General features: G+C 41.3%; 1 pseudogene; it reads left to right on the plus strand.

Moving 5' to 3' along the window:
- The first annotated feature begins 2,985 nt into the window (after positions 1–2,985).
- The window catches only part of LOC119915307, a 31,892-nt pseudogene continuing 7,919 nt past the window's right edge, over positions 2,986–26,958 (plus strand).

The raw sequence follows: 26,958 nt of genomic DNA on the forward strand, positions 1-26,958 counted from the left end.
TGAGAATCTGCAGAGCTACAGTCTCTATTCATTCAACTTGCACTGTTAAATTTCCAGCTAAACTGAGGCTTTTTGAAGAGCCTTTTTTCTCTCTCTCTCGCCTGTCTTGTGAGTTTTGCGTGCACGCCATGCTGGCGACAACTACATGCATGTCGCGGTTCCTCATAGGTCTATTTTAAAGTAGCCAGCTATTTAAAAACGAAATAATATTCTTTGTGTGTTCATCAATGGATAAATTACCCGAAAGTCCGCGAGGTGCGGACAACTCAACACAACACCAATGAAGCTGGGGCTCCGTCTCTTCAGCAAGTGTTCCTCTTACGACACCCACACACACACGCTACGCCTACACATGCGCACTGACAACCCAGGGTAGAGTTAAAATTTTGGATTTATTCAGCACTTTAAAAACATTGATTGAAAGTTTTATTCTTTTTAAATGTTTATTTACAGCATTAAATGTTGAAATGTATATTGTAATAGGCTGTATATTAACTTATTGGGAGAAACTGGTAGTTCTATGTAAATCAGACGTTGAGCACCCCATATCGCCAAAATGGCATGATCGTCATTTCACTGTCAGAAGCTTCGACAGTATATTGACAGTCGAATCAGGCTCAGTCCATCGCAGCATCGAATCTTCAACTTTTGGGGGTCCGCCCTAATATATTGTATGTGTGGTATGTTTTAATTGTATTTCTCCATTCACCAGGATCAGCTGTATTTGTCAATGAATGTTCATGTTCACAAATGTGTGAATATTTAGTACAATCTGTACTGAGTTACTGAGAAGCTCTTCTGTGTTAAAATTGTGTAGATATGGCTCAAGACCTTAAAATGCCCTCCGCCTCCATTCCTTAACACCACCTCAACTTATTGCATGTTGATTTAATTTGTAATGTATTCTCGCAGTTGTTTATTCACAAAGCTCAATCTGCAGCTAGCAGTGATTGGAAATCTTTGCGAATCATCTAGCTTTGCTGCCATCTCCTCCTATAGTCCACTAGAGCAAGAGATCCATGTCCTCATTCTCTGAGCTGAACGCCCCACCTACCATCTTTGTCAGCCTTCATCTGTGAAGAACGGAGCTGTGCCATTTTGCAGCTAAATGAGACTAAAATAGCGCCCAAGGTATTTGAGTAGAGGAGGAAAAGCATTGCTCTCGTATTGAAGCGCACATGAGTATAGCCCTTCCAATCACTTGGGATGACGCACGACCCACTGTGCTGTGTTTTCTTATATTTTCTTCCCTCTTCCCTCTCTAATGGCTATTTCAGAGCAAGGAGCTGGAAGGTATAGGTGTATATATGTGTGGTGTTGTGTAGGAGTGAGTGAGTGGGATGCACTGATATTGAAAAGGTCCAGTGTCCACTAAGAACAGCTATTGTCCTCTCTTCAGTGACAGTGGTCCTTTTCAGTTTGTTTAACCTTAAGGGTGTTTGCACCAACATTGGACCCCTGAACACGATCGGAAGACCATAACACAAAACATAGAAGTAATTCTTAAGAGCCATGGTACCACAGCAGATATCCCTGTGTTTATTTGTTCATGATAGATATTCAGTCCCGGTCCTTCTACAGTACTCCTGATTTATTCATGGCTGTCCTCCTCTAGTTTGTTTTAGCCTGAAGAGTCCTTATAGTGGAACGCGGAGCAGCAAAACCTACATGCTGTTTTTCTCTCGTTTAGCCAGACCGTTCTCCTCACTTTGTTTTCCCTGCACTAGCAGTCTGAATTTTGTAGAAAAAGGATAGATTTTATGAGCGACCGTGAGCCCATGATGCAGCGATGGCCATGATTATCCTTTAAAAAGAGCCCTGCTGGAAATTGGATTTAATTGCACAGGGTGGTAGGCCTCATCACAGGCTTCTTGCAGTTTTCCAAACATAGACATAATGGTGTTCTGCGATGGCTGGACAGCTAGTTTTGCTTTTGTTGTTGCCAGTTATAGGAGGATTTTGAAAGAACTAACACATTGCACGCAGAAAGGGATGGACCCAACCAAAAATGTTCAACCGTTGACCACCACCAACCCTGACCCTGAGAAATCAAGTATTTTATACCCCACTGACCAATGGAGAAACATTTATCATGTATTTAAGTTGGTATGTAAATCATTTCTAGTTTCACAGCAGATTACTGTGTTTGGTTGGTTTGGTGTTCTTATCCAAACTCAAAATATCAGTGCTTGTCCTGATCTTTGCATTTCTTTTTTTCTTTTTCTCCTCCATCTGGTTGTGCTGTCTCCAGCTAAATACCCTGAGGGGCTCCATCCTGGAAGATGCAGTACCTTCCACATCCAAGCATGGTCTAGCTCAGGCCTGCCCCTCAAAGAGGGCTGGAGTACCTGGTACCTGAGCTAAATGTCCACTGCCTGCGCCTGGCACTCAATACACCTAAGGTCACTGAGCACTGATGAAGCTGGATGAACAGGGGTAAGACAGCACAGTGAGGCAATTGAGTTGGGCTGGGTGACTTTGATTAATCCTTGATTCCTCCCCTGATTGTTCATATTGGACAATTTTATATTTTTTTTACTGCTGTCCATGATCCATTCAGCATAATTTTTAACTAAAGACATGAGTTTCCCAGACATTCTGTACTATGCACAGCAAATAATTTTCATTTGTGTTTTATGAATCATTTTATGGTAGGTGTTTATTTTTTTCAAAGGAGGATGTCTCATTGTGAGCTGAATTATTTATTATTAATTTAATTTTTTATTTTTGCTTCTTGAAATCAGCAAAAGCTGAACCTCTGAAATGTCAACATTATTTCTCTGGATTATGGCATCTGTAACACGGCAGAAGCACCCAGTGTGGTTATTCTTAAAATGCCAATATGAGCTAACCCTAAAATGTCAACATGGTTACTCTGACACTTGTGTCTTGCCTTCTCATTGCAACAATCTCGGTTCTCTCCACAGTTGAGTTTCCAGCGGAAAGTGGGGGGATGTACTGCATGGCAGGCCAGAGTGAGAGGAAATGTACAACAATGAATCAGCTGGTCCTGCACTTGAGAGTTCCTCATCTGCTGGGGAGAGGGTTCGACTCAAAGGCTTCACCAAGTACCGGGCCCAGCTGGACACCAAGAGTATGTGTATTCACAGAAACTACAAGTTGTCCTACAAGTACAGTGGAAAAAAACTTCAGATGGTGTTACTGACACTGAAACTAACATAGTCCCCAGCAGCAGGGTAAAATTGTCATTGATTAGAGGATCTTGTGTTCACTTGCCTGGCAAGCATTTGATGGATGGTAGCATGCATGATGTGGTCAACCCTCTGACATGTTCATGTTCAGCATGTTCAATGCATGGACATGCAATTTGATATTCATATTAATTGGTAATTGTTTGGGACTGATATCAGAAAGATCTTACTGTAATATGTAAAGATGATATGTAAAAGTATTATGTGACCAGCATGAGAAGATTTGGCACATGTTACAGCAGCGAATAGTATCAGCCCAGAGCGCCACTCCCTTTCTGACCACCCTCTTTATGGAGAACATATGGCTTCTGAAGTCAAAGACTCCCTCATAATTGGTGTTGTTTAGACACAGATTTAGATCTCATCCTAATGGTTGAAGCCACTGTGAGTAAAGCAGGTAAATGGGTCATCCCGTCTTGTGTGCAAAGAGCAGACCATATATACACTTCCACACAGTCTGCAGTACTACTTATTTCTCAGATAATCTAAAATCACTTTTAACATAGGATAGGACATGCAATGTGAGGACTAAAATGAAACCCTAGACTGAAATTAATTATGTAAGGACAAAGAATAAAGAATTGGCTTTATTTTCACTACTTGGGGCGGCTGTACCTCAGTCTGCCTCTGGCTTCCTTTCAGTGAATCTTCTGTTTCCTCTCTATGCACTGCCTCCAAACACAAAAGTTCCTGTAATTTCAGACATGTGACATATGGCCTTTGGTGTCAGATCATTCTGTTGGGGAAACTGACCCACTTCTTCTCCTCCTTTGACCTGACCACCTCTGCTTTCTCTATAGACAAGATTGATGTCTACATGACATCTGCTTTCTAAGCCTGTGTTTGATATTTAATTCCATACTATCCTTAGATCAATGAAGTCATCCACCATAATGCTACGGGAGACAAAAATCTGCCATTCACTTTTTGCAGGACATCTTATACAACCTTCAGTATCCTCTATTAATTAAATACAGCCATGCAAAGCTCTCCCTATAGAAAGAGTGTAATTAATTGAGGTAATCTAGCTTTGTTAAGTATGCCCTTTTAAACACGTTGTGACAGTTTTGTTCTCTGAATAGAGCACATCGATTGACTGTGGAGGTGGTTATTAACATGCAGTGGCTCTCTATGGCCAAAGCCCATTAAGAGCTCAGGGAACATGGGTCATCTCCTAAGCATTCCAGCAGTGGAAAATGGGGAACTAAAGATGATGTTTGGTATTGTTCATAAAATGCTCTTTATAATTGAGGGAATTAATAAATACTGTATATTTTGAATTAGAAAAACATTCAGTTGACTGCTGTCTCTGTCATATCCCGGACTATGTTATACACACTTCTCTATATCTAATAGCAATAGTTGTTTATGGAAATAGATGCTTAGGGTTATAAAATGTCTAGGTAGGAAGATTTAAGTTTAAATAAATATTTATAGTTTTTTTTTTCTTCAAATTTTGTGTCAGATGTCAGGCATAAAACTAAACTAAATAATAGGTAATTGTGAAGCTACAGTTATAAAATGCTTTCATGCATCAATATTCTTACCAAGAATTCGTACTTGAGAATAAAAATGCCAAAGTGGCCAAAGATCGGGTCCTATTGAAGGACTGTGTTATAATGAAAACTATTGTAGTTTTTTATCCGTACTCCTAAGCATGTTCAATTCACATGTAATTGTATCCCCCTTCAGCTGACTCGACGGGCACCCACTCCATGTATACAACTTACAAGGATTATGAGATCATGTTCCATGTGTCTACCATGCTGCCCTACACACCCAACAATAAGCAACAGGTAAGTTTATTATGGGGCGTTCAGTTCCAACACATTGAAGTGTTTATGTCTACAAGCAAGTTGCAGCTTTTTAGTTATAAAAAAAGTAAGAGTTTACATTATCAAATGGTCATTTCACTCATTTTTGCACTTTAAGTACTAATTATGTAGACATAATGCAATAGAAAATTATTAAACTCACTTGACGCTCTAAGCTTTATTTTCTAGGTATCTAATTTATTACAACTCGGGATCTAACGCTAGTTTCTCCTACTGTCTTTCTGCTTTTCCAGTTACTGCGGAAGCGGCATATTGGGAATGATATCACGATTGTGTTCCAGGAACCCGGGGCACTCCCCTTCACCCCCAAAACATTCGCTCACACTTCCAGCATGTCTTTGTGATTGTGCGAGCTCATAACCCATGTTCCGAGAACAGCTCCTACAGGTGATATTTCTTTTTTCTTCAAGAAAGTGTTGTATTATGGGTTGTTTGTCGCCCCAGACAGAGTTCTCAAAAGTGTCAAGTCAGTCTTATTTAACCTACTTATTGGTTCAGGGGAATATCTGTTGGCTTATATTACATGAAAGATATGCAGTGTGGCTGGACATTGTGGTAGATGGTGATCTTAAAAAGCCAATACTTCAGTCCACAAGTTTGGCAGGAGAGTGTGTGAGTATTTGACTGAAAAACAGAATGAAGAAATGCCTATTACCAGAACAGCTGGAGGCTTTGGAAGTCACTAAACAGCTGAATTTAGTGGTCTTATTTTTTTGTGAGGTGTTAAAATGGAATTAGAAAGCCAAGTAGAGTAGTAGATCATTTTATGGTATTTTAATTACCAGCATTGTTACCAGTGTTTTGAATGGTTTATCCAAACAAATTGTTGTACAATAGTGATCATTTTATAATTTGTCATCTCATACTAAAGCCAATGCAGTAGATGCATTTTGAAAAGTCTGCATAGATATTGGGCCTTTTTAAAAAATGCATTGTTGCATGTTTTACCAAAATATGCCCCGTTACTTTTCCTCATGAATCACTTTCCATCACTGTGGAACAATGAGGCTCTTATCTGTTGACTTAACGTACATCTCCATTGCCTTTGGCTAGGCTGTGAGTTGAGAGCCCTCTCTACAGCTCACAATTTATTACCATATTGTCAGAGATGCGTTATATGAAATACAAAGTGCCAGTCATTTTTAAGAAATAATGAACTTTCTGCCTTTCCTCTATTTTTAGTTAGTTAAACTACATTTCATTCTCTGTTATTCCCCCTCGCTCTCTCTTTCTATCTAGTCTTCTGTCATTGTCTCTTATCTTGCTCTCTATGACTCCTCCTCCCTCTGCCACTAATGGCTGTTTTAATTGCTGTCTGAGCACATTGTGTGAGGTGTTAATTGTCCCTCATGGGGTACTTCGTTACTGAGCAACAATGCACACACGAACAAAGCCCCAGCAATAGAGTGAATTTAGAGCAAATAACGTTTACATACAATTCCTTCATTTGTGAATCAAGTTTCTGAAGTGAAAACTAATTTCACACACACACTAGAGGTGAAACATCAGGTTCCAGAAGTAAATTATGATTCATAGACATCACAGGGAATTTGACTGTATCATAATGTTTTAAGTAAGGATGCTTTGAAGCTTTGCTTCCTCCAGGTCCAGAGGACTTTCACACCACAGTGCAGGGAAATATCACACTTCATTATTCTGTTTGCTATAGCATAGCTCTGTCCTCTAAAGCAGTAGTTCCTAAACTTTTTTGTGACCTAAACTCATGTATACCGAGATAAGAGAGCCACATCACACACATACAGTATAATGCTGGGACACGCAATGTCACAGTGAATGTGCTATCGGACACTGATGGAAATCTGTCTTCCACACCAGAGCCAAAACCTGTCCGTTAGTAAGCCAAGAAGTGTCCAGTGTGATTTTTGTTCAGTTGGTTGGCTCAGATTTAGTCATCTCAGACTTATTCAAAGATATAGCAGCACTGCGAAGAGAGATACTGTACGTTTGACCAAAATGATGGTGCTTTTTCCTGAAGGAATATATTGGCATTGTGTTGTTATCAACAAATACTTAACACATGTTGAAAAGTAAATGTCAAGATTCATTTTCCAGAAAAAGCAATGCAATAATTCACAAAAGACTTCAGGGCTGAGTTCCGCAGTTAGAGACTAATACTAGACTAGACAAACGCGCATCACACAGTATGAGGTAATAGTGACTGTATGACGAGGGTGTGAAAAAGAACTCGCTTCATTACACGGTTTGATTTTAGTCAGATTATCATTTTGTGTTATGACCATCCAAAACGTAAATAATATCTTTCAGATTAGAATACACAGCATATATTTTCCTGAATTAATTCCCTAATCTTTTACTTCTGTTCTGATGTCTAGAGCACGTATTTCATGTGCTCTACCAAAAAAGCCACTACTCAAACCTTTAACTGCTTTAATGACTAGTTGTCACAAGTAGACAAAATATGTTAAATGTACCTTCTCCACATCCACCACACTCATACAGTACACCTCTGAGCCACCCACCCCAATAGGTATTGACATGTTCTTTTTCTTGCCCTGGCTCAGTGGGCAGCAGGTCGTGGATACTGGAAGAGCAGAGCTACCCACACACTGGATATTTAAAACCACAAATCACTGAAACCACAGGAATGTGCTCTTTCATTTCTACTGCCAAACCTCCTGCCATGCGGATCACACAGCAGCCACATAGCCCAGCAATTCTTATAGCACAACATTCTCCTTTCCCTCTCTTTCTGGCTCTCTCACCCTCTTTTCTCATTCGATCTCTCTCTTTTTTTTTTTTTCTCATTCAGTTTTTTATGCTCTGTCTGTTCTCTGGCTTGTATACCTCTACATCTACCTCACTCCCACTTCTCTGTCCTGCATGAGTCACAGGTCTTTGGTTGACTGACTCACAGGTGTTTGAGATCAGTCCAAGTGCTTTTAGAGCTCCACTTTAATGTTTGATGTTTTGTAGTGATGGAGAAGAATAGGAATAAAAGGTCACGTTTTATTTTAGTCATTGTTCAGCCTGCTTATAACCACTTTAGCTGCTCCTCTCTGAAATACCCTGCATGATAATTTTTCATGCACAGAAAAGCAGATGAATTGATTTAGATTGTCATTTTCTTTATGTATGGGATGTCAGTTTAAAAATGCTAATTTGTATATGCTAGTAACAAGAAGCAAGTAAAAAGAATGATGCAAGGTGATTGCTAGCTAAAAGGACAATTATGGATTATTTTTTAATCTTAATGTTTTATTGACATCATGCCAATAGATTATTTTCAAAATGTTATTTACTATACTTTGATGTAGTATTCTCTACTGTCCAATGCAGTTTAACTAGACCAGTGATGATAAGGTGAACTAAAAGCACCAAACATGATTGCATGCTGCAATGACACCTGCTTATATCTGATTTTCAAATTATCAATAGTCTTAAACTTCATTGCAGTATGTTGCCAAATTAAGTAGCATTTTAAGCTGGCATTTACTGTTTTATGGGGCACTTGGGTTAGTAAACAGGGAAGTTTATGTTAGTATGTATGTATGACCTTCCACCTACACACATTACCTTCTTCCTTACATCGTTTTTTAGAGTTTGTTACACATTACCATGTGGGAAATGCAAGCACCATTTTCACATACTAGCAACTACTGAGGGTATTCCCTAGTTATTTATCAACACTGTGCCATAAAAGGCTGGTGTTCACTCCAAGGTAATTTAAACAGAAAAAAAGTTTCTTCTCTTACCACTGTCTGTCACAAAGAAAGAAAGGTGGGAAATGAGGTGTCAACAATTTGACTGTTAGTATAATTGAACACCATGTGTGTCCGGTGAGGACTGGGTGTCTCTGAAGTATGTTTAGACTTATGTGGGTGGCATATTGACTTAAGTTGCTTATTAGACAAAGTGATTAATCCTGGTCAACATGTGTGCTGATGCATGTCAGCAGGGAGGCATGTGGGATGAGTGCTCTGACTTACAGTGCTGCTCTTGTCAGCTGGTAATTATCGCCTGAGAGAGGATCTGTGATTGAGCTCATCTGGTCAAGAAGAGATTGAGACAAGGACAGGTGACTGGTGTACAGATGTAGTGCTTTTCTTTGGTCATATAAAAGGCCATTTCAGAGCACTAGTACCCTTTTTTTTTTGTCAGCCACTTCAGACTGAGACATTCAACAGATCAGTTTGAAAGTCTGGTTGTCTCACATAACAGGAAAAAAATGCAGGTTTTTTTTCTAGTAAGCAGTAACTCCTTTCAGAGTCTCTCACACAGTCCTCCTTTCTGGGCCACATTTTCCTTTTCCTTCACTCTGTGTTTTCTGGGGCTTTGGGAAGGAGATTTGGAATAGCACTCTCCCCTCATCCTCTTCGTTGACTCTCCTTCCTCTCCATGGCTGCTCTGCTGAGTTCCTGACATACCAGACAGGGTAAACGGCCTCAGATGGCCAGGGACTTAATGAAAGGAAAAAGGGATGAGGAGAAGGGGAGTGCAGAGCAAGGAAAACTGGGAGGTATAGGACATGTAAATGAAGTGCATGCTGGAGTGTTGGACAAGGAAAGCCACACAACAGCAGATTTGTTAATACTTAATACAGCCTTTAGACAGATGAATCACTGTAGACAGCTAATTTGAAGTCAAGAATGTGAGGTTTTCTTTGGTCCCATACTTGAGTGGGCAAACAGTATGAGGCTTTATATCAAACATAAACTCAGGCTCAGGCAGCACCATTTTTTAATTTTAAATCTTTGATTTACTGTGTAATAAAACACTGACTTTAAGCCACAGGATCTTTGATGTCTTAACAAAATACCCACCCTAATTTGTTGGTCAATACTGGAATAACAGATTTTTAACCACCATTTGTTCTCTCTCTCACTTTCCTTTCTGTCCCCTCTTTCCTCTTGTTCGCGTCTGCTCCTCTCCCTGTAGTGTGGCGGTCACTCGTTCCAAAGATGTGCCCTCTTTCGGCCCCCCTATCCCAGAGGGCGTGACCTTTCCCAAGTCCTCTGTGTTCCGGACTTCCTGCTGGCCAAGGTCATCAATGCAGAAAATGCTGCCACAAGTCACACAAGTTCCGAGCCATGGCCACCCGAACACGGCAGGAGTACCTGCGCGACCTGGCCGAGCGCCACACCACCAGCACACCCATCGACCCCTCGGGAAAGTTTCCTTCATCTCACTGGCCCACAAAAAAAAAGAGAAGAGCCGTCCGTATGGAGCGGCGGAGCTGCGCAGCCTGGGGCGGTGACCTGGCGGTCCATGCTGAGGATCACGGGACTGGAGGGGAACTGGAGGCCCTTCTGGCCATCTCCAATGACTTTCTCATCCTGTTGGACCAGGAGGCCAAGGCCGTGGTGTTCAACTGTGCCACTAAGGATGTGATTGGCTGGACACTGAGCAGCCCTGCGTCTTTGCGGATTTTCTATGAGCGGGAGAAAGTGTGTCTCTGAGGAGTATCAGTAATAACACTGAGGATTTCAAGGAGGTGGTCAAACGTCTAGAGGTTAGAAGACACGCACACACAAAACATTACAAAATGTCACATTACAAACTTTGTTTGTGTGCTCATCATTATGCTTAGATCCGTTATTGTTTATTAAGTAATTGTGGTTTCCTATGTTTTTACAATTATATCATTGTCAATCAAGTATGTCATTGACATTTGTTGGTTATCCTCCCTTTGCTGTCGTGGGCATGGCATCTACACATTCAAAGTCAAATTAGGTCAGTTGGTGTAGAGTTTATTTGCCAAGATAACTGACATACAGTAATGTAGTTTGTCAGTGTCAATAGAATGATTCCCCCCCGTAACCAAATGGGTGGCACTTTTCATGCTGCACAGTGAACCAGGCTCACTCCATGTGGTGTTGGGAGCCACAGAATGGCTGGGCTAACAAACCTTCATTCATGTGAGCAGACAAGTACTGAGAAACCAAATCAATGGACTAAAATGCTGTAGGCTGCCATTGATCATTACCTGACCCACTCACAGTCTCTCCTACTATTTACTGTTGGCTGTCAGTCTGCCAGGATGACAACATTTTTGTGTCTACTTGCCAAAGCTGCTGTCTCATTACTGGTCTCAGCTTATTGAGAGAGTTTCAGAAACACCTCTGGACAAGATACTCCTAATGGCTTGTACACCTACTCATACAGTGAAGTGGTGCTAGCTCTTCCTTAGCTGTTTCCATGGAAACTGGTTAGAAAAAAAGGTGTTTTCTTATGTAATCAGCAGTACTTTAGAATACATTCATTTCCCCCCTCTCCCTACCTTCAAACTGCGTGTGTGTGTTTGATGGTTTTTGTCATGTATTTATGTAACCTGGATTGAGTCCACCGTCTTTGATATGCACACATGCATACAAACACATTTGAACACACACACACACACACCGTTATTTGGCTCTGGACTCAGAAATGTATCACTTTCATGTTGCATTTTATTCATCTGCTGTTAATCTTCAATCATTTGAACTACCTCTGTGCCAGAGAGAGGAAGGGAAGTGGCCTTGGGCCACTTGCTTTTTGGAACTCGTCTCTCTTTCTCTCTTCCTCTCTGTATCTTTTTTTGCTCTTGTTTTCTCCTTTTCGTTCTCTTTTTTTCTTGTACTCTCATCCTCTCCCACGCACACATTCAGAAACATCAGAGGGCATCATAATAATTCCTATCAGGTGCCAGTCTGCAGCATGATTTATTCACGCTTCCCTGTGAGTTTGAATTCTATAAAGTTGTTCAGAAAGAGAAATGCAAGGTGCCTTGAAACCACCGGGCATGCCACTAGAGGGAGAGAGAGGGAGGTGAGTTGAGACTGACCACAATAAAAAAAAATAAAAATAAAAAAGCACTCTTGAATGAGAATTGATTTTACCGGATCCTTTGTCAACTCATTGGTTACCTTTGCAATGTGACAGGTGATCAAGGCTGTCCAATTTTCTACTTCATTCACTGTGAAGAGAAGCGTGGACACTTTACAGTGTTCCCCACCCCATGTGAATGCTGAGAGTAGCATCCTTCCATGAAAAAACATGAAGTTCAAAAGTGTTCTCCTAAGCGGCGCATCTCTGTGTGAACACAGCGTAAAGTGCCACAGCAAGAGACACTGCTGCTTTCATTTCTGTTATCTGTTGAGTGTGGGTGAATGCATGAGCGTGCACATCCAGTGAGAGGTGTACCACTTAAGCTAGAGCACTAATTCATCTTTATTTATGGCTGTAAGTCTCTTAGGAATCACTTAAGTTTTTAAAAATCTCTTCTTCAACTTCAAAGAGAACGCATGTGTATATATGCACTGAACATGTTCACACACCTGCACACATATGCAGACTGAGATAATCCAATTAATTGTCCCAGTATTTTATTTAAAAAAAATCCAAACAGCAACTGATTCTATAAATGAAAATAGTTTTTGGTGGTTGTGCAAATTTGATAAGATAAAATAAGTTCACCTTAATTTTTCTTTCTCTCTGATCTTTCCGTTTGCACTGTCCCCTTTCCTGTTCACTTTTTCTCCTCACTGGTTGACCTGATTGGTTCTTTTTCATCATATCTCCTCTGATCATTCCTGTCATTTCATCTTTATCTGTACTTTGTGCTCTCTGCCCTCCCTGTGTCCAGTTCCTGACTAAGGGCTGTGAGACATCAGAGATGACTCTTCGTCGAAATGGCCTGGGACAGCTCGGCTTCCACGAACTATGAAGGCATCGTGGCTGAGGTATCTGTCTGTACATAACTAGAATGTTCTTCTAGAAATGTACTCGAACAAGCTAGCTCATTGTGTTTAACACGTAAAAAAAAATCTAAATATGCATTATTAGCCTTAGTCGACCTGTTAATTATTATATGCCATTGTTTTTGCTTTTTATTGTATTAGTTCTTATTTAGTAGCTTTAGTGTTCACTTGTAATGAAGGGAGACTGGAGAAATGTGACACTGTTAGAGAAAGTTGCCTTGTTGCCTGTTGCTTTCAGAACTGGCATTTGTAAAACAGAATGTTGAACTTTTCATATTAAATGACATTAGGTGAGAATATGTGTATTTTAAGTGAAAATTATTAGCTTAAATTAAGGATTGGCACTGAAATAACGAGACAAACTGATATCTACAGCTCTCTACTTCAGACTCACGGGCAGGATCTTTACAAAATTTTTCTTTCTCTCATTTTAGACGTGATCTAATCACACAGTGTGGCTGCTAGGCTGTGGCTGTAATTTGTTTAGTTTTTTATGCATTATGTCATATTAGATGTAGGCTGTAATGCAATCAAACTTTGTTATTAATAGGTGGAGCCATATGGTTACGCCTGGCAGGCGGGGCTACGGCAGGGAAGCCGATTGGTAGAAATCTGCAAAGTTGCTGTAGCAACACTGACCCATGAGCAGATGATTGACCTCCTGCGGACTTCAGTGACTGTGCGTGTTGTTATCATCCCTCCACATGATGACGCCACTCCACGCAGGTATGTGGGGATGGGAGAGGTGCCATCATCCAACGAAGGTTGAGGTCAAGGGTAGTAGTATCTAGTATCTTCAACCAAGTCAAGTTACCCTTGACCTCAAACTTCGTTGGATAACTATGACCTTGATGGCTGAGAACCTTCACAGACATCGAGAGATGCCATCATTTATTCTTTAAGCTTTTATGCAAACTGATTTTTTTTTTGTTAAAATATGAATTTGGTTATCTGGAAAGGCTGTAAACAGCTGGAGTTGCTGTGCTTTCATGCCTGAAGTTCAGTGGTGCATCAGGAGTCACATTACTTTAAGAGAACAAATAAAATACTAGTGTACCTTGCTAATTAAGATAAACAGTAGATATACTGCTCTTTGGTTTATTTGTGTCACTGGATATTAAAAAAAGTTAAGTATTCCAAACTTATTTCACATTTTTCCCTGCCAAGAAAAAAACAGCTATATCCCCTCACTGACACAGACACACAACATCCCTTGCTTCTCAAACAAAATGTCTTTCCTCTCCTTCTACAGGGGCTGTTCAGAGCTCTATCGGCCTGTTTCAGACTACAAGGGCAGCAGCAGCGATAGTGGTTCATTTGAATACAAGTTCCCCTTCCGCAGCAATAACAACAAGTGGCAGAGGACGTCCAGCAGCCCTCAGCAGTCACTGACTGCCTCGCCTCAGCCCCACACGCCCAATCGGGCTATCAGCCTGGGTAGCTCAGTGGGGAAGACACTGTCAGCTGAGAGGCTGGAGAGGGGCGCAGTCATCCCACGCAGTGTCAGCAGCGATGGCCGGCCCCTGGACACAAAGAGGTTAGAGCCCCTTGGCTTTACAAATATGGATTATTGGAATACAATTTTGATATTATGAGGAGGGTGCGGGGTTTCCAAAGTAGAGTACAAACTGGAAAAAATGGACTTTAAAGGCCAACAGCTGGTGAAGTCATTTTTTCCATGTGACCTCCAACACTGTTGAAATGAAACAAAAATGTATTGCAAAATTCTGCAAGGTATTATATCAGCAAAGCACAAAAAGGGCAGCAATTGGGTATGCAGCTGATTTTAAAGCAACGGCTTTTAAGTATTCATGTAATTTTTTTTAAATTCCAGACTGTGTGGGAAATATCTATGAAATCAGTGGAATTTCCTCTGAAGGAACAACTTTGTACATTTTGCTCCTGCAGTGCTTTGATGTGTTTATTTCATTTTCCGTTAGTTCCCTTCATTTCCACATGCCTGTAAATTCTTACTGTGTGTGTGTGTGTGTGTGTGTGTGTGTGTGTTACTTCCCATACCAGGATGTCTCCGGGTAGTGAGAGCTATAGCCTGGCCTCCTCCCTGGCGTTGGGTCGTTCTCCTCACAATCGAAGCTCTCCCAGCAACCTGTCTTGTTCCAGTGACACCTCCGGAAGCTCCGCTCACTGGAGACAGAAGTCCATGCCTGAGCAGTAAGGAAGAGGGGGGAGAGGGGATTGTTTTTATCTATCTGTGTTTATTTATTTATTTTATGCAAATTATGAGATATTGTTTCAGAAAGCGTATCAGAGACAACACATTTTGAGACATTTCCCTCAATTTCTTGCTGCTTTCTTTTTTTTTTATTGAATTCTTCATGTTTTTTTAGTGGAATTATGAATGACAGAAACATGTTTTTTTAACTCATTATTGTATGGTCATGAGAGATGTATCATAGTGTTTAAAAAGACTCAGTTTTCATCTTTAGAAAGCCATAAAAAAATAATAGTCACTGATCTTGTAAAACTATTTCTAGCAGACTCCTTGTTTTACATTTAGGAAGCTAATTTATTCATTTCAAGCCAGCAAGTAAATGTATAAATTAAATTTTTTTTTTGTAATATTGCAGTACTTGGCTTGAGATTAGAGCAATTTGACAGTTGTAACAGTGCATAACATAGTGAAGGGGTGTGAGGTGATATCAATTGTGTGTCTCTGTGTACGATAATGCTCCTGACACAATGTCTTTTTATATATTTTTTTATTTAAATTCCACCCACTACAGCCTGTGGGAAAATGTATTGTGTATTAAACGACTTCTTTCTAGCTCTGCATATTTAATCAGTGGAAAAACACATTTAGCTGATTAAAAAAGAAGCTGAATAAAAAAGCAATGTATTCTGATTTTGTGTGCTCATTCACCAGGTTTGCAAGCAACCGGCACTCTCCGATGTCTTCGGAGAGGCGAGAGGGGGTTGGAGAGGGCGGGTCCAGTGGAAAGTCGACTCCCAATTGGTCGAGAATGGAGGAGGGAGGAGGAGCCGAACGAGGGTCAACAGGTGAATATATCTTGTGTAGAAATAGTTAATACTGTAAATTTAGTGAGAGAGGAAGGTGCTGTGACTCACTCTACTCTAGGTACATTCTAATGTTTTCAGTAATGTGAATGTATTTTTGATGTGTTTCTATATGCGAAGAATGGGAGGGCAATTGACTCCTGAATAGCGGGGGTGGGAAGACAGCACAGGAAAGAAATCATCCATATATTTCCATATTGCTAAATCCTTTGAAGTGACAGGTATCCAGAAGAGTGTGTGTGTGTGTGTGTGTGTGTGTGTGTGTGTGTGTGTGTGTGTGTGTGTGTGTGTGTGTGTGTGTGTGTGTGTGTGTGTGTGTGTGTGTGTGTGTGTGTGTGTGCCGTCTCATCTGCTAGTGACAGTTTTTTGGAGCAGGTCCTTCCAGAGCTGAGATACCAACTCTTGACAGCCTCCACACTCTAAACAGCACTTGTCTTCCCCTTCTTTCCCTCTTTCCCTCCTCTTTCTCCACCTCTTCTGCAAGCTGTAAATTATATTGCCTTCACAGAGAAAGTCTTAATGTCTTTGCAAACAGACAAAAAGGTGGGTAGATAATGACACAAACAGAAAAGGGAAAGAGATAAATATTGAATTGGGAAAGAAGATCAAACAGTCATCTCAATTAAAGTATATGCTTTTTTTCTCTTCTCCCTTTTCATTCTGTTGTATAAAGTTTAATAAAGGAGAAAGAGTTTCCCCATCAACACAGTTTGCCATCCTTCTCGTATTGCCCCGTTCCTTCCCTTCCACCCTCCAGTCTGTTCCTCATTCCCCACTAGGTTTATGTCTGCAAAAAAGTGAAAACATCTTTTTATGCTCTTGTACATTGTCTTTCATTTAATTACAACTACTCTCCCATGCACAGTTTTCTGGGAGTTTTCTTCTTGTTTTCCAGCTCAGTCTCTGAAAGCCACAAAGACTACATGCTCCTCTACCAGTCCTCTGATTCCCAGCAGGATGTTTCTTTTGTTGATTGTTGACCAGCATACTTTCAGTCATGTCCTCAACCTGTTCCTGACTGCCACAATCACAGAGAATTGCCCTGGTCTCTCATTTTGTGGTTGTTTATACCACTTATGTCTTCATTGGTCGGGGTGGAACAATGCAGGCTGGGCCAGCTCGGCCTATGTTAGCCAAGTGTCCAGCCCTACAGAATGCTTTGCCGTCTTTGTGGTTTAGGGTGCTGTCCTTTCCTCTTCCTCTCATTTTTACCCCCTTGACCTGTTAGTCTTCAGCAATGATGATGTGGCCATGCACTGTCCAGAAATAACACAAGTCATGCAGAGGGCAGGCTCACTTTTGCTCTTGCATTTTGTTTCTCAGTTCCTGTCACACAAAAACAGGACACTACCATAGCCCTTAATGTATACAGCATTAAAGTAATTATTGCATCAAATGTTCTTGTTATGTCTTCCATTTAACACAGCGTTCACTCCATTTTCTTCTGATATCCTTTGGCAGCTTTATGAGATTAATTCATGCATCGATTGGTGAGATGCAGAAAACTGCTATTTGTCATGATTCTTTCCTGTGCACATCATTTATTTAAATGACCTAACAACATTTTTTAGTTCAGCAAAGCCTACAGGAGTACACATATTAACAAAAGGTGATGGGAAATCTTACTTTTGGTTTGTCATGGAACATACCAAGACATCTGGTGGACCTATAACAACTCTTGAGAAACAAAACAATATATCACACACAAACATGTAGTCACACACACGCAGGCACACGTGCAACCATCTCTAATTAGTGCGGAGAGCCCTATGGGCCTCTGTGCAGATAAAACTATGCAGAGTAATGAATATTCTAAGTGAAATACGGGGGGGGGTTCACACCATTACTAGATTCACCCCATTACTAGATTCACCACAGCAGATGTTATGATACCTCCCTTAGCTTTCCCTCTTATGGTGCTCTGTGGTCATTAGCTGCCTACTCAGTATGTCTTGTTGCATAACATCTAGACAATTACACAACAGTCCCATTTATACCCCGGGTTTCACTTTAGGACACATAGACACACACACACACACACACACACACACACACATACACATGTATTCCCTCACGTGGCACAGCTTGTCCAGAGCAAACAAAGCTAGCAGGGACCATGTGGGGACAAATTTCTGTTTGATTTGTGCATTGCTTTTGATGACAAGGGATACGACAGAGGCAGAACGAAAACAATGTCAGCATTATGGGCTTCCTGGAAGCATGAGGGCTGTTGTAGCAAAATACAAATAAGCGAGCAGAGAGGAAAGAAACTTCTTTGTTGAATCATCAACAAGTCATCTGTTTGTGCCGCAGGATGTGTGCATGTCTTCTTCACCACCCCAGCTGTGTTTTTTTTGGTCTAATTTTTGCAGAGGCCCCAGTCTCTAAGTCTGGTCAAGGCTACTCCGGAGCTCCTCGCATCCAGAGGCAGGAGCAGGTCATCCACCTGTCCCCAAAGAAGGGCAGCCAGGTCAGGCTTTATATTATTTATATTTATTAAGACAGTCAGAACTCTGACAGAACAGTTGTAATGCTCTTTAACCCCCCCCCCCCCCCCCCCCCCCACACACACACAGATAAGTTTTTTTGGTTGTTAGCATACAGGTTAAAGTTTGTTCTTTAGCATATTTATTAATATAATTTTAATTAATAATTTTAATGATAATTTACTGAATGATCTTTCACTAACATGGAAGTCTTCCTTAATGTTCATTTCCCCTTGCTCTTCCACTTCCTGTTTGTTCTGGCAGTCGGATGGCCCTTATTCTGGCCACTCCAGCAGCAACACTCTATCCAGCACAGCGTCCAGCGGGGGCCACAGCGACAGCGATAAATGGTACGAAATGGGAGCAGGTGGAGCCTCTGGCGGTGACCAGGGTGAAACAGAGCCCAACGGCCTGGGAGGAGGCGGCTACCTTCAGGGGGCGTCGGCCGACAGCGGCATCGACACCAGCTCTTATGGAGCCCCTCACCACGCTCACCCCCACTCTCATCACGGCAGCACCACCTCCCTGCTAGCTCCCAGTGGAGGCCGAGAGAGCAGGGAGAGGTCAGTGTCTCCATGGCATAGCCCCACCGAGGGAGGCCGCAGGATGTTGGAGAGGTCACCTGCGGCCGCTGAGTCCCCAGGCCCGCCAGGAGAAAGGAGTCTGGACGGGACAGGCCGAACCCCACCTACTCATCTCCTTGTTAGAGACAGCAGCACCTACAGTCTGAGTGACGCTGGATCACACTCGAGGTCAGTCTGTGTGTGATATTTAAGTGTTTGTGTGAGAGGGAGTGGTTACAAACGTAGGGGGCGAGACCCAAAATGGTTTGGGAAACCAGTGCTTTGTGGAGTTTAAACAAAAAAGAGTCCTTTAGTCTGTAAGGGTCCACCGATCAAAAGTATCAAAACGGCTTTAAAAAAAAATTAATCCAAGTTGTGAATCCTGTCATGTGAAGTCCATCGCTCTCTGTCTGCTAACTTCTCTCATCCTGCACCGTGTTGTTTTCAATAGGTTGCTACCTTCAGAATAAAAGCGCATAAGCCGTCTGTTGGAGCTAGATCAAATGAATGACGTGTATTTTATATTATGTGATCATTTTTACACAAGTATTAATCTTTGAAATAAATTTGATTTGAAATAAATAAACTGTTTCATAGTAGTTTCAGTTTTATGCAAAAAGAATTAAAGGCCTGTCCCACATGGACGCCTGCCCCAAATAAAGGCAGGGTCAATTCAGTGATTTTAGCAAATAAAAGCCCGAGTTATTATTAAACTGAGGTTCGCTCTCTCTCTCTCTCTCTCTCTCTCTCTCTCTCTCTCTCGCTCTCTCTCTCTCTCTCTCTCTCTCTCTCTCTCTCGCTCTCTCTCGCTCTCTCTCTCTCGCTCTCTCTCTCTCTGTGTCTGTCTGTGTGTGTAAGGTGTCATTTTAACTCTTCCTCCTTATCTTTACACGTTATACCTCAGGAACACGTGTCCAACTTTTCATAGCTGAGCTGGTGTCCAGAACTGAGAGAACTCCAGTGTCTCGCTTAAATCAACCGTTCAGATAAAGTTACAGTTCATGACCTGGCCATCATCTGTCCAGGATTTAAACAACATTTGTATTCTGTCATAGTGGTGGAGAGGAAATAAGAGGAGGCTCATAAATGAGTTTGCCAAGGTTGACTTGACCGCAGGTGGTACTTTGATATAATTTTCCATCTGTAATTCAGTAATATATGTCCTTCCTGGAAAATGTTACACAATTAATTATTTAATAATGCTTGACCTAAGAATAAAATTGATTTCTTAAGGGTCAAAAACGTTTAGATTCTTTTCTAAACAAAATAGAGATCCGGGTAAGCCATGAAAAAAAGCCTGTAATTGTCTTAAAATGTTGTTCAAACCCAGGATTATGATGCAACCTATATCTTACGTCAGTGTACAAGCTTTTTTTATTTGTGGTTCATTGCCATGATGAGTAAACTCTCTCTTTCTCCTTCCTCTGTGGGCCTGCTTTGTCCTTCAGTGCCAGGCACTCAGGCCACAGCTCCCCAAGAGAGGAGTCCTCCTCATCAGCCACCTCTCCTTCATCCCAGTCCTCAGCATCCCCTGGCCCCAAGAGCTTCTACCCCCGCCAGGGAGCTCAGTCCAAGTACCTGATTGGCTGGAGGAAGCCTGGTTCCACCATCAATTCTGTCGACTTCGGGGACACACGCAAGTAAGGATTGAGCAAAAACACAGTTTCTGCACACAGTTAGACATTACTTAAGACCAATACAAAAAAAAAACAATTTTTAGAAATGTTGGCTAACTGAAAAGTATGAACATGAAAATTATGAGCATGTACAGCACTCAATACTTAGTTGGGGCTCCTTTTGCCTGAATTACTGCAGCAATGCGGCGTGGCATGGAGTCGATCAGTCTGTGGCACTGCTCAGGTGTTATGAGAGCCCAGGTTGCTCTGATAGTGGCCTTCAGCTCTTCTGCATTGTTGGGTCTGGCGTATCGCATCTTCCTCTTCACAATACCCCATAGGTTTTCTATAGGGTTAAGGTCAGGCGAGTTTGCTGGCCAATTAAGAACAGGGATACCAATGTCCTTAAACCAGGTACTGGTAGCTTTGGCACTGTGTGCAGGTGCCAAGTCCTGTTGGAAAATGAAATCTGCATCTCCATAAAGTTGGTCAGCAGCAGGAAGCATGAAGTGCTCTAAAACTTCCTGGTAGACGGCTGCGTTGACCTTGGACCTCAGAAAACACAGTGGACCAACACCAGCAGATGACATGGCACCCCAAACCATCACTGACTGTGGAAACTTTACACTGGACTTCAAGCAACGTGGATTCTGTGCCTCTCCTCTCTTCCTCCAGACTCTGGGACCTTGATTTCCAAAGGAAATGCAAAATTTACTTTCATCAGAGAACATAACTTTGGACCACTCAGCAGCAGTCCAGTCCTTTTTGTCTTTAGCCCGGGCGAGACGCTTCTGACGCTGTGTCTTGTTGAAGAGTGGCTTGACACAAGGAATGCGACAGCTGAAACCCATGTCTTGCATACGTCTGTGCGTGGTGGTTCTTGAAGCACTGACTCCAGCTGCAGTCCACTCTTTGTGAATCTCCCCCACATTTTTGAATGGGTTTTGTTTCACAATCCTCTCCAGGGTGCGGTTATCCCTATTGCTTGGAAACTTTTTTCTACCACATCTTTTCCTTCCCTTCGCCTCTCTATTAATGTGCTTGGACACAGAGCTCTGTGAACAGCCAGCCTCTTTAGCAATGACCTTTTGTGTCTTGCCCTCCTTGTGCAAGGTGTCAATGGTCGTCTTTTGGACAGCTGTCAAGTCAGCAGTCTTCCCATGATTGTGTAGCCTACAGAACTAGACTGAGAGACCATTTAAAGGCCTTTGCAGGTGTTTTGAGTTAATTAGCTGATTAGAGTGTGGCACCAGGTGTCTTCAATATTAAACCTTTTCACAATATTCTAATTTTCTGAAATCCTGATTTTGGGGTTTTCATTAGTTGTCAGTTTATAATAAATAAAAGGAATGAACATTTGAAATATATCAGTCTGTGTGGAATGAATGTATAAATTATACAAGTTTCACTTTTTGAATGGAATTACTGAAATAAATCAACTATTTGATGGTATTCTAATTATATAACCAGCACCTGTATATGCTACGTGTATATAAGTGCCTCCAGAGTTTGTGGAGTTTAAGTAAATTTTTCAAAGGTACAGTAGGTGGCCCTTAAAAACTATGTCATCTCAGCATTTCATTTCTCTAGTGGTTTGGTCCTGGTGGATGCGCATATGTGTGGTTTTGTAATGGTCTACCTACAGTGCTTACATTAGAAGGAAATACCTAATCTTTTCTCTGCTCTACTGTAGCGTAGGACAGTTTGGAACAACTGAACCAGGGTCATACTGGATTGAAGTCTGCTTTTGTAAACCTATCGTTCCTTGCGGGGAGTTGAGAATAGGGTTGTTCCGATTGGTGATTGAATCGACGATTGAAGGGATGATCGGCTATTGGTTTTTCATGCGTTGATATTAAGGCGATTTTAACTAACTATCGGAACAGAAGATTTGAACTCAGTTAATCAGTTTTTATGTCATCAGAAAATGACATAAAAACAGTCTCTAGAATCTGCAACACACTGCAGTGTTTCCCAGCCATTGATTTATTTGTGGTGACACAACACGCCACAATATCAACGCTGAACGCCACATACTATTTGATGAGTAAAATCACAAGTCATTGTGGAGCGCATAGATTCGCTCAACACCTCCGCTTGCTCTCTCTCTCTCTCTCTCTCGCACACGCACGCACACACATCATAACAGAGCTGTGTGTTTATAGAAAATATAAAGCACTGAACTTAACTCTGAGAAGTAATTATATCTATTTTCTTAACACAACGCTGTCAATGTCGGAGACAGATATGTTAATGTTAGAATACAGCTGGGTTATCGAGGTTGACATGCTGTACATAGCTGCTATTGATTTTACCCTCCTCCCTGCCGCACGTGCATGGGTAATTATGTGGGAAACACTGCACTGTGCATTTACAAATGTTTCTGGTGGTTTACCTTAAAGCTAATAGGCCTGTTTCTTCCATGCTGGCATTTCACTGACTTTCTGGAACATGTGCCCCCTGGAGATCATATCGGCAATCGGTGAACTCAAGTAGCCATGATCAGATGATGAAATTCGGAGATGAAAATAGAGACCATCGCGCAACACTAGTGGAGAATGAACGCGAGGACTTATAATATCATTAACAATCACATTAGCGCTTAATCAGTACTAGCTTTTGTAAAGCTTACAATGCATTTATTTATGTTGAATCTGTCAGACGTGATGACCCCAGTTTGCAGTGCTTTATCAGATTGGAGCTTCTTTTTTTTCCTGCATCCCTGTAAATGTATTAGGGTAACAAAATTGCACATTACTAGGTTTACAATGATAGTATTTATTGTAGGGCTGCTGTATAAGACTACATTTGATCCCATTATTTGTCCACCCACTCTACTTTTCTATTAATGTCTTTTGATAGTAAAAATATCCGTATTACTTGATTACCCCCCTGTGGTTGAAAATGATATTACACTACAGGCTCAACAGTGATGCAGTGACTGAATGCAGTTTACCAGTCAAAAGCTCTACTATCGAAGCTGAATGACCACATATCTATATTATTTATCAATGTTATTAATCTCATTATTATGGTTGGTGAATTGTCTGGCTGTGTCTGTGGGTGTTTTTAGGAAATCTCCAGGAGAGGGTGGAGTGGAGGTTATTCCTACCCCAGCAGCCAGGCCTTCTCTTCGGGATATGCATTCACCCCAGCCTCATGCCAAATCTACTATGGAGGAAGATGTGAAGCGACACAGCGCCCCAGACAGCCCGCCACCACCACCACGCAGACATAAAGAAAAGGTGCTTCAGCAGGCATGTCTGTGAATCATGTTCCTGTTAATAGAGACTTTATAAGGAACTTATTCTTAAATGACTAAATACTGCTAGCAAGGCTTTTACCTTACAGCTTTTATATTTTAATAAATCTGAAATATACTGCTATCATCATTTAGATCTGGCTAGATAAAGCCTGATTGGACTAGGCTAAATCAAGTCATTATAATTCTGCTCCTGACAGATTACCCTCTGAATGTCTCTTTAACAGAAAGGTTTGTGTTAGGATAGGTGCCCTTGGAAACCTCAGTAAGTTACCCACATTTGTTCAGTCCATCTTACATCTCATTCAGGCAGGAAATGACAACATCCATTTGTAAATAATAGCACCTAAACTAGACATTTTCCCACACCGGAAGCATTGATGCTCTTGGTCTCTGTACAGTTGTTCACCCACATAATGCATGGCTTCAGATCCTGTGTTTTAGTAGTATTTACAATAACACTTCTTCATCACTTCTACTTTAACTCCTTTGCAGCATGGCCAGAAATCACCACCAGGCAAGCCTCTCAGCCGCCACCGCTCACTCCATCGTACCCTGTCAGATGAGAGTATCTATCGTGGCCAGCGCCTTCCTTCCCTGAGTGACTCAATGACTGAACCGGCACTCGGCACTGATGTTCTGTTCAGCTGTTCCACCCTCCCACGATCACCCACAACCCGTGGTGTTCCCCTCCGACGGCCCTCCTACAAGCTGGGAGTCAAACTCCATGGTAGGTAGGAGGACGGAGGGTGTAGGTATTTTGCCCTTAAAGATATTTGTAACAGCTGGAGTCCATTCAAAATGTGCTTTTAGGTGCTTTTATCTATTTTAAAAGAGTTTATTTTGTGACCATAGGTCTTTATGTTATTATGAAATCAGTCCAAGACGAGGTTTATCCATCCACACTAAGACATGTTGAATGTTTATCATAAAAAGCTGAAATAAACTTAAAGGGTATGTGATAGGACTGATTTGTATCTGCTGCACCCGTTTAATTTAAATAGAATGATATAGAAAAATCATTTTACATTCAGCTCTTTCAACTTTTCTCTTTATAGGTGACCTTTCGGCATCTGACACATCATTGGTGGATTTGGTGGAGCGTCATCGTGGACCCATTCCCCAGGAGCTGATGCCCCTCCCGTCTTCAGACAGGGACAGCCCCTTGGAGTGGACACACCTGGTGGATGTGGCCAGTACATTTGAAAGTGAAAGAAACACACACTATGGTATTACAAATAAGTGCACACATGTACAGTATTTTCTTTTATGTGGTTTATCTCCTTTGCACAAGTACACTGAAGTAAGTCATGTATTTTATGACCCTGGGAAAAAAAGACAGATTGCATTTTACAAGTTATTATAATATAGACTTTAATTATTGCAGTGTTACACCATGTGTGTATATTACATTAGGAGAGGACTTACCTATATTTTCAGTTCCAGGTCAGGGTAGCGCTTTTAAAAAGTTTATTATGCATTTTTGTCATTTTGCCTCTTCTTCCAGTTCAGAGAAGTTATGTGTTTGGAGATTCAAACCACCGAAGCAGCGGTGCTTCCAGTCCGCAACAGCCCCACATAGAGCTGCAGCCTGCTCCGTTGTCACGGCCGTCATCTAGGTAACAACAAACTCTCTTTACCAGTTGTATTTATTTATCCACACCATACCTTGTTAATACCTGAAAGGAATCATGATTGCAGATATGGCTGTGCCATATGACGAAATATATTGTTTGAAGATAGAAACGCCTATCATTCCACACTTTACCGTAATATTTCCGCTTGTGAAATTAGTTTTACGTTGGATATTCAACAGATATCTGTCGAATAACCAACTTAAAACTAATATCAAACTTAAAACTAACTTCACCGTGGTCCGTTCTTCCACACTTGCCGGTGTTACAGGAAAGAAATTTGCATTCAGAATAAACAAACGTGATAGAGAGTGAAGTTTATTCAGACATGGGCAATACTGAACAGGAGGACTCCGACCATGCAAGCAGAAAAGAGGAGCTCATAGAGAAGTCTGTTGTATGGACAAGTCACACAACACTATTCCAGCAGTTCCAGCCAAGCCTTGCCAACAGACATTTAGCTAACTTTCAAGTTTGCCAAGACATGCTGTTGTTGTGATGTTAACTAAAGCAGCGGGGGAGCTGTGAGTATTGCAGTCTGCAGCTGGTGTGCTGCTCTAGGACCGTCTCGTCCTCTCATGTTATCTTTGCAGCAGCAATAGCAACAGTTTCCTAACTAACATTAGTTACAATTACTTACTGTGTCATCGTTCACTCTTTATCATGGTAATTGTCTTGGTATTGGATTTCTCCAGAATTGTATACCCCACTTTTATGAAGCAGAGAAATATCATGATTTACTGTTAGAAATTCCAACAGTAGTGATATAGCCAAAACCAAAATGCTCACACACAGGAAATGAATAAGAAACACGGGTGGCTTCAACACTGCAGCTTGTTCTGAGACTGTGAGCCTGTTGCTTTCCTTTTTGGAGGAAAATGTATAGTTCACTACCTCATCTGTAAAACTACTGCTAAAAAGACCATCAGTTAATTTAATTAGTGTGTTAATTGATGATTACCAATATGTTTTTTGTACATACTGTACACTGTGTTCACTCATGGTTCTGCAGCAAGTTTTAAAGTCAAGATTGAACATAACAAAGTAAACTTATTCATTCTTACTGAGTATTAACAAGGCCTACCAATGGTATGTGTTTCATTTTCACAGTGAGGGTCACATAGGCCTGGAGAGGAAGGTGACTAAGCTGGAGGCCATGGTGAAGATGCTCCAGGAGGACCTGAAGAAGGTGGGAGAGAAAGCACAGAAATATGAGTTTCAGTTGATATTATTATAATTTTCTTTTTTAAGGTTTACAACCTCGACTCTGTTGTGCTGACTATTTGACAGATTATTTTCTGGCTCCCCATCTCTATTCAAGAACCAGTAGGGGTAAAAAATGAAAGGCTGTGGTTGATTTGAATACAGTGGAACAGGGAGCAGATGTAACTAAATATTTTGTCTTCAGTAGAAAATACAGCAGTTATGCGCTGCCACCGTTTTTGGATACTCTCAGACTGCAGGCCTTAATGCTCAATTTTGATTTTTTCCCAGATCAGATTTTTTTGTTTGACAGTTCACTTTATTGCTTAAATGTGGCCCATATCAGACACCAGTATGTACTGACCACGGCCTGAAAGTGCATGCGCAGATGAA

Source organism: Micropterus salmoides, unplaced genomic scaffold, assembly GCF_014851395.1.
Source record: "Micropterus salmoides isolate LMB-PRFRI ecotype aquatic unplaced genomic scaffold, ASM1485139v1 Ms_hic_scaffold_2049, whole genome shotgun sequence".
Lineage (NCBI taxonomy): Eukaryota > Metazoa > Chordata > Actinopteri > Centrarchiformes > Centrarchidae > Micropterus > Micropterus salmoides.